A 9,577-nucleotide genomic window follows, 5' to 3' on the forward strand; every position below is an offset into this window, starting at 1 on the left:
ACTGGATACAATTAACTTAGGCTTGAATAGAGACTGGGAGTGGATGGGTCATTACACAAAGTAAACTATTTCCCCATGTTTATTTCTCCCCCCAACCCCCCCCCCCTCCCCCCGCACTGTTCCTCAGACATTCTTGTCAACTGCTGGAAATGGCCCACCTTGATTATCACTACAAAAGGTTTCCCACCCCCCCCAGCTCTCCTGCTGGTAATAGCTCACCTTAAGTGATCACTCTTGTTACAGTGTGTATGGTAACACCCATTGTTTCATGTTCTCTATGTATATAAATCTCCCCACTGAATGCATCCGATGAAGTGAGCTGTAGCTCACGAAAGCTTATGCTCAAATAAATGTGTTAGTCTCTAAGGTGCCACAAGTACTCCTTTTCTTTTTGCGAATACAGACTAACAGGGCTGCTACTCTGAAACCTGTAATTAGATATGTGTGAATTTCCTCTTTGCTCCCACCTCCAGCTGTCCACTTCATTTTCTGATCAACTGTAGGGCTGACAAAATGTTTCCAATGATATTTCAAATGATGATGAATAAAGTAGGAACATTGAAATGTAAAAATACTAATAATGTGAATGACATGTCACCCAAGGCATCTCCAAGGAAATGATGCAGCCCTTGTGGAACATCTTTTTTTTTTTTTTTTTTGGCATCAGATGGGATCCATTTGTTGGTGCATCACTGAAATCCCACTTGCATAATTTGCTGTCCTTCCTTCCTCGGCTGGAATTGAGTGTGATGATGGGAGAGGATGAGAATTTGATTGCATGACAGAACTATTTATTCATATATGTAACAGTGTAGCAAAACCCAGGCTCTACACATAAGGTTAAGAGTGTCTGTGCACTGGTTTTTATCCAGCAATCTTACTTGATTTTTTCAAGAAAAAATGAACAGACAGATAATGGAGGTATATAGGCTACCTCAGAGATACTGTCACTGAGCTAAGTACAGATTAGCATTGCAGCTCACTGGTCACACAAGCAAGCCATGTTGCAATTTCAACCTGCTCGTGTTTTGATCAGATTGCCGGTTGGCAGCATGTTTTGCCACTGCTGAGAGTCTGCCCAACAAATGTGTTAGGACTCTTGTACACAGCAGACTTACAAAATATTATTCTCTCAGAGAAGATAATATGCATTGTTGGGCAACTATTTTTGTGTAGTAACATCATCCTAAAGGGTCAATGAATACATTTTATGCCCGGAATTGGGCATGTTTTCATTCTGTGTTTGTACAGTGGAGAACATGGTTCATGATTGGGATCACTAGACTCTACTGCAATACAAATACATAAAATAATAAATAAATAAATAATAATTTAAATAATAATAATAATATGTGGCTTCCTTTTGCAGTTAGGCAAGATTTAAAATTTTACTTTTCTTGGATATTTCTTATCCATTTGCAAACTCCATTTATAATCCCTTCTGTATTTTCAGTGGTTCATTAATCTCCTTTTTCCCCAGTGATGAAAATAATAGTAATTAAGCCTAGCAGCCTGGCACTTTGAAGCCTACGAGAACAAATGAGTGTGGATGTATGCCATGGAAGGAAAAAATAGCAGGAAGGTAGTATAGAATCTTAGAAATGTAGGACCAGAAGGAATCTTGAGTCCAGTCCAGGACTTTCAGATTGTGTGTAAATGGTTACTGTGTTTTGGAAACACTGCCAGTGTCACTGTAAATACTAACTGAGAGCATTGTGCCCTGAAGGAGCACAGTACGAGCCTCCTACAGGACTCTGGCTTGGCTGGATTCGCTGCAGGGAACCATAGAGACAGACAGATATAGCTGCTGCTAAAGGCTGTGTCTCAGAGTCTTGGAGGCCATGGGCCTGCCCCTGTGGAACTGTGTGGGTTCTTAGGGCCAAACACATTATAGGGGCCACTCCCAGGAGACTGGTTACATACTGGGACATAGCCAGACCCTGTAACTCCATGACAGCCCATTTCAGTGCTTAGCCATCTTTATAGCTAGAAAGGTCTTTTCCTAATAGCTAGCCACAATCTTCCTCACTGCAGATTAAACCAATTACATCTTGTCCTACCTTCAGCAGACATGGAGAACAATTAATCACAGTTCTCTTTATTGCAGCCCTTAACATAGTTGAAGACTTATCAGGTCTCTCCTCAGTCTTCTTTTCTCAAAACTCAACACACCCATATTTTTTAGCTTTTCCTCATAGGTTTTCTAAACCATTTCTCATTTTTGCTGCTCTCCTCTGGACACTTCAATTTGTCCACATCTTTTTTAAAGTCTGGTATCCAGAACTGGACATAGCACTCCAGCTGAAGCCTTATAGGTGCTGAATAGAGTAGAAGAATTACTTCTCTTGTCTTGCTTAGAACACTTCTACTAATACATTCTAGAATGATGTTTGCTTTTTTTCCCACAGTATTACATTGACTTATATTTAATTTGTGATCCACTATAACCTCCAGATTCTTTTCAGTAATACCACCTCCTAGTCAGTTATTCCCCATTTTGAAGTTGTGCATTATAAACAAACTCTTCACTCTATTATCGAAGGCATCAGTGAAAATATTGACTAGTACCAGACCCAGGACAGACCTTTGTCATACTAGAAACATCCCCCCAGTATGACAGCAAACCACTGATAACTACTCTTTGAGTACAGTCTTTCAATCAGTTTTACAGTTTTACAATTTTATCGTAATTTAATCTAGATCACATTTCCCTAGTTTGTTTATGAGGATGTCACATGGGATTGTGTGAAAAGTCTTCCTAAAATCAAGATATATTGTATCTGTAGCTCCCTCCATCCAATATTTTACTTTCAAACTCTTTAGGAATTGATATGGATATTGAGGAGAGGAAAAAAGTGCAAAGTGATTTTAAAGGCCTAAACAAATTTCCTTTTCAAACTGATCTTGATTATAGATCTCCCATAAAGTGATCCTCACACATAATTCATTTGCTCTCTCTACGTCTGAGATAAAAACGGAACATTCCATTAGTCTCTTTGCAGTGGTAATAAAAGCTGGTTCAGATTGAAAAACATTGTCAAGCTGGGTAATTTGTGTGTGTGTATGTTTGTCCTTTCACTGAAAAATAATCAAAGGAGCAATTCAGTGCTTGAGCCAACTGCAGTAAAGAGAGAGAAAACAGGAGATGATTTGATAGTGTGATACGTTTGTGTTGTCATAGAAAAGTTACTGACAGATCTTGGGAAGTTTATTTCTAAGATTTCTCTCTCAAGTTATCAAATTATTAATAATATTTTCTAGTTGTACTGTGGAAATGCCAGAGGTTTTCACCCTACTGTTAGGGCCCTACCAAATTTACAGCAATGAAAAATGCATCATGCACAGTGAAATCTGGTCTCCCCACTGTGAAATGTGGTCTTTTGTGCGCTTTTACCCTATACTGTTTTCATGGGGGAGACCAGAGTTATTCAAGTTGGGGGTCCTGACCCAAAAAGGAGTTACAGGGGATCACAAGGTTATTTTAGAGGGGGGTGGTCACGGTATTGCCATGGTCACGGAACTATCAAAGTATTTACATCTACCTTGAAACCCTTACTTCTGTGCTGCCTTCAGAGTTGAGCGGCCAGAGAGCTCTGAAGGCAGCGCCCCGCCAGCAGCAGCGCAGAAGTAAGGGTTTCAAGGTAGATGTAAATAATTTGATAGTTCCATAAGTATCAGACGAATTCATGGAAAAATCAGTTGCCTATTTTTTGCACAGTGAAAAATATGTGATATCTACACTAATGTCTCCCAGTCCTGTCGGGTATCTTCCTACCATACAACAGCTAGATGGTGGGGTGGAGATAGGTGGCAGTGACTGCTTACACGATTCCCAACTAAAGGAATTAGGTTGCTCAACACCGTCATTGGCTGGTACACTAGGAACATGATTGGTAGAATTCCAGACCAGGGAGGGTTTGAGCTCATGTCAGCCAGTGAAAAATCATACCAATATTGTGTTATATAGCTACCCTTCTCCCATTAATGCTAGTGCAGTCTGCATACCTACTGCCATTAAAGAACTATCTGGAAAACTGATAACTGTGTAGTGCGTTCCTTAACATGAAGTTTCAGAATACGAATGCTTTATAAACAAATTAGATTAATAGACGTTAGGGCCCGAAGGCACCATCAGTTCATCTAGTCTGAACTCCTGGATATCACCATAGAATTTCATCCAGCCATAGAATTTCATCCAGCTACTCCTGTAGGAGTTGCACTGGTGCTAAAACTGAAGGCAAGCCAGGCTCTGATGGCATTTAATCATATCTCTCCTAGTATGTTGAAGGTGAGAATCAGAATAAAATTCAGTACAGTTACAAGAGTAAAAATATTTCAACCTCAGCAGTGCTCAAGGAGGCAATTGACAAATTTGATAACAATCCACAGAAAACAATACAAGAAGTTTCAAGACAAGACATGTTATTGCTGATGGGAAATTTTAGTGCAAAAGTAGGATTGAACTGGAATTCCTGGGCTGGAGCAATAGGTACACTTGGACTAGGTGTGAAAACAAAGAGGGGAAAGTCTACTAAATTTCTGCCTAAGCAACAACCTAATGATAATGAACTTGCTATTTCAACAAAGAAAGCTGCAGAGGAAGTGGTTGTGGATATCACCTCATGGGCAAACAAAGAACACAACAGGCTTTGTACTTGTGAATTTCAGATGGAAATCAAATACGTTCTTGTACAGATCATCTGTGGCTGATATCAGATCGGATCATAAAGTAATGATAGCACCAATGAGGTTGAGGCTGAAAGAAATTGAAAAAATGACAAGAACTAAGATCTATGACATGCACAAATTGAAAGAGCATCCCAGCACAAATGAGGGAGAGCAAGTGCCAGAATTCTTAGGAGTAGTAAAGATTTTGATAGAAAGCTTGAAAAAGAAAAAAGCACTGGGAAGTGACAACATAACCTCAGAGCTGCTGCAAGAAGTGAGGAACACATGGTAAGTGATGAACAAGCTATCCAACAAGATTTACAGACAAGACCAAGTGCTGAGCGAATGAGGGAAAGCAATAATAGCACTGATCTATAAAAAAGCAGAGAGAGTGAGTACAAGTATTACAGAGGAATTATCAGCTTATTGAGTGCACCAGGAAAGCATTCACTGAGATGCTGTAGAGGAGAACAAAACGGCATGTGGAAGGAGAGCTTGCAGAGGAACAGGATGGATTTAGATCAGGACTAAATACAATAGATCAGCTACTTGTGATAAGAACAGATATCAGAGAAGAACACAACCAAAACCTCTTACAAATGTATAGACTTCAAACAGACTTTTGATAGCATTTGGCAGAAAGGGTTATGACAAGTTATTAGCATGTATGGCATCCACAAAAAATGATCAAGTTGATAGAAAACATCTACAGTAAATTGATGAGTGTGGTGAGAGTAGGCAAGAAACTGACAGAATGGTTCAGGATGACTGTAGGAGTGGAACAAGGGCGCTCGCTATCACCAGATTTGTTCAACTCGATACTGGAAGGAACAGCTGAAATGGGAGGAGTCATGTTAGGGGGTAGCACAGAGCATAAGCTTAGATTCACAGATGATATTGACCTCACATCACAGACCAAGGCGGATTTACAGGGAATAACTGACAAGATAGACAAGGAAAACAGAAAATTCAGATTGAAGATGGAAAAGCTAAAAAAAATAGGGCATTTGGAAGACAAGAGACAGAGGTAACCATCAACGTTGGAGACAAAGAACCAGAAAAAGTGTAAAACCCTTGTGAACCTTGGAGGACTGGTAAAGAACAGTGGGAATTGTGAATATGACTAGCTGCTGTATTTGGAAAACTCTGCAAGGTCTGGAAGACTAAAAATATTTCATCAACAATAAAAATCAGTGTATATGGGAAACTGCCATGCTGAAATTGCTGTACAGGTCAGAATGTTGGAGTATGAGAAAAAAACAATGAATGAAAGATTTTGACTGCAGAAATGAACTGGATGAGGGGAATACTGAGAATTTCAAGACTGCAGAAAATAAACGAGATAAGAAAATGGCTAGGGCAAGAAACAAAGCTGTTACAGCAAATTCAAGAAAGACAACTTCAATGGTTTGGACACTTTATGAATGGATCTGGAAAGGATACCATACATGGCATCACATGCCAGAGTGCAAGGAATGAGAAACAGAGGAAGACTGAGGATTTGTTGGATAAACACAGTGAAGAATAACATGAAAAAATAAGATGAATGAAACCAGGAAGCTGGTATGAGATAGAAAGGAATAAAAAGACTTCTCTTGGCCCCATCATCACTGTTGAACTGATGGAGGAAGACAACTCCCATGATGATCCCAATAACTTGTGTTGCATTAAAGCATATCTTCCACAAAGGCATCCAGTCTTGATTTGAAAACTTCAAGAGCTGGAGAATCTACCTCCTACTGTGGAAGTTTGCTCCAGTGGTTAATTGCCCTGACTATTAAAAATGTGTGCCTTATTTCTTTTTTGAATTAGAAATTAGAATTAGACTTTAATTAGAATTAGTTAGAATTAGGCTTTAACTTCCAGCCATTGAAAGACCAAAACATCATTTTACCACCTCAGGGGTGGCAGACAATTTAAAATGCAAATCTATTACTAGCCATTAAGCAAGGCCTCTGCTGAGGGTGAGGAATTCATATACTTAATGCTGATGTTGAGATTATACAATAATATAGAAACATTTTTCTTGGAAATTTCCTCTTGTAAAAACAGGATCAACTTATAAAACTCTCAGTGCGGTCAAAGCCACAGTGCAATGTTTATAAAGGGGCTGGTACCCAACATCTTCCTAGTTTGCTCACTTCACTCTCCAGCCTTGATTATTATTATTTGTTGAGCAGTTTCATACAAAAATAACAGAAGAAAACACAATCCCTGATTTGTACAATAAAATTTTATAATCTACACAGACTGATAACACTGCTCGGACTCAGAATACAATGGGTGATCTTGAGGAAGATTCTGTCTTGGAGGATTTTTATTTTTCCCTCTCATCTCTTTCTAGATTGGGTCACTCTTTTTTGAGTTGTGCTCCATTTAGCTGGACCTCTTAGCCTACTCCCTCACCTTTGAGTCACTTGCTTTGTTCAAAGCTTGCCTTTTCTCTTTTGCCTGTGACTTTCTGTCTTTGATCTTGTCTGTGAAGATCACTATCTAGAAATGTATTGTATTATAATATATGCTACAGGTACAGGGAGTTTATTCCTCAAAAAAATATCACTTCAGTGATATACAGTGCCTGTGCTTCTAGGGCAGAATTCCTTATCTCACCATTAGATTGCATTGCCTACCAAGCCACTATCCCGTTGATGCTTTCATGGACTTTTCCCCTCTAAAGTAGGATCTGCTTCAAGGCTGAGTGTGATACACTTTCATTATTGATTCTGCTTCCACATTGTGTTTCACAGCGTTGCACTCTTATTGTGTTCAATAGACTGTGTCTTGCAAAAGGTGTTGGCTGGTTAGGGATGAGGAGGAGATCTTATGAGTTAGAAACAACAGGCCTGCTTCCTACCTGAAGCACAGGCTACCTTAAATTACTGTTAGGAATCTTGACATACCTGGTGTGGGAAATGGGTTCAGGAGTGAATGGTGGTAAATGAACACTTAGGTGCTGGCTTAAGAAAACTTTAAATGCTCTTTACACTTCAGGAACTGTGCAAACTTGACTCCCCTCAAATCAGGACTATGTTGCAAGGGAGCCTAGACTCCCTTTCTATGGGTAACACATGCAATTCGGTGATTTGTGTGATACAGACTGAAACTACAGCAGACAACAATTTCGAGTGAATTTCACTCCATTTTTGTATTAAGTTTGTTTCACTGAGAATGATCCCTGTGAACTGGCACCCAACAAAAGTTTGCACAAGCCCCTGCTATCCAACTCAACGGACTTCCACACAGCTTAAGCAATACGTTTCTTGTAAGTAGGCCAAATAAAAGCTCTTTATAAAAAATCAGGATGTCACCCATAAATATTATAGACTACAGGGTGACCAGGATAATTTTGACTGTGTTCTAATGGAACTCATAGCAATATAGCATTATGGGACTATTATGTTTTAGCCAGGTCAGAATCAGATCAGTGACTTGAAATTTTCCTCTTTAGGAATAACACCTGGTAATTCCCATGGACTTCAAGTGACTCTTTTATAACCAGATACTCTATTCAATTACAGAGTACTTTCCTCTGGGAAATTGTTTCCCCTCTGATCTATCATAGATCATAGAATATCAGGGTTGGAAGGGACCTCAAGAGATCATCTAGTCCAACCCCCCTGCTCAAAGCAGGACCAATCCCCAATTTTTGCCCCGATCCCTAAATGGCCCCCTCAAGGATTGAACTCACAACCCTGGGTTTAGCAGGCCAATGCTCAAACCACTGAGCTATCCCCTCCCCCTCAGCTATGATGTGCCCTTCAGTGCTCTGCAGCCTCCCAACATCCACCTGTAAAGATGAACTCTTGTGAAAATGACCTTTACCTTATGTTGGGACTGGAGAAAGCCTCAGATCAACCACACAGAATTGGGAGAAATAATTCCAAAGGCATGTAACAAATTGTACTTTCAGACCAAATAGCAGTTACAAAAGTGACATGCATAGATTACATTTTCCCTACCCCTGAAATATGACTTTTTGTTGAAGTGATTAATGTATAGTAAAAAGGGGATTGCTTCTCACTTGCACTGTTATCCGGTTTCCAGATAAAATCCAGTGGGCCATTGCTCCCCATTGTGCATCATCTAATCCTCCATTTCAACACATTCAACAGTCCTGCACTGACCTTTATAAAAACCATCTATAGAATTTTCTTTGCAGGCCTCCTGAAGCTCAGAAAAAATTGCATGTCTACCTCCAAGGGTAGTTTATATGATTAGCTCCTACAAAGTTGTTCTGAACAGACTCTGATATCATCTTGAATCATACCACCATAGGAATTAGGAAACACCACCTTTTGTATAATAATGTAGCCATGTCAGGTAGTCCAAATTGGTTGATCTGGTGACCAATCATGGGATCATGTTTTGAGAAGACTGGAAAGGGAAAATGTAAGTTCCCTTGGGAAAAAAATCCTCTAACTAATAAACCTGGGCACACTGAACAATACTGCTTGTTGGGAGACACCGGATAGGGCACTGGACTGGGAGCCAGGAAAACTGGGTTCTGCTTGCATCATGCCCACTTATCAGCTGTGTGACCTTACACAAGTCACTTCCCTTCTCTGTGGCTCTGTCTCCCCTACCATTCTTTTTCTGTCTTTCTTGTCTATTTAGATTGTGTCTTTCTGAGTTTGTACAGTGCCCTGAACAATGGAACCTAGATCTCTGCCATCAGATCCTACCATAATACAAATAAAGAACAATCGAGAGGGGCACATTTGGTTTTGCCTTAGAGTCAGGGTGCAGAAATTCTCTCAAGTCACCTGCCTCTCTGGGCTTTACTTTCCGCGTCTGTCAAACAGGGATATAATACTGACCTCCTTTGAAATCTATGGATGAAAAGTGCTATATAAGCCCCTGACTGCAGCTGAGAACCACTGGCCTAGATTCCCTCAGACCTACATACACC

Source organism: Chelonia mydas, chromosome 7, assembly GCF_015237465.2.
Source record: "Chelonia mydas isolate rCheMyd1 chromosome 7, rCheMyd1.pri.v2, whole genome shotgun sequence".
Taxonomy (NCBI): Eukaryota; Metazoa; Chordata; order Testudines; family Cheloniidae; genus Chelonia; species Chelonia mydas.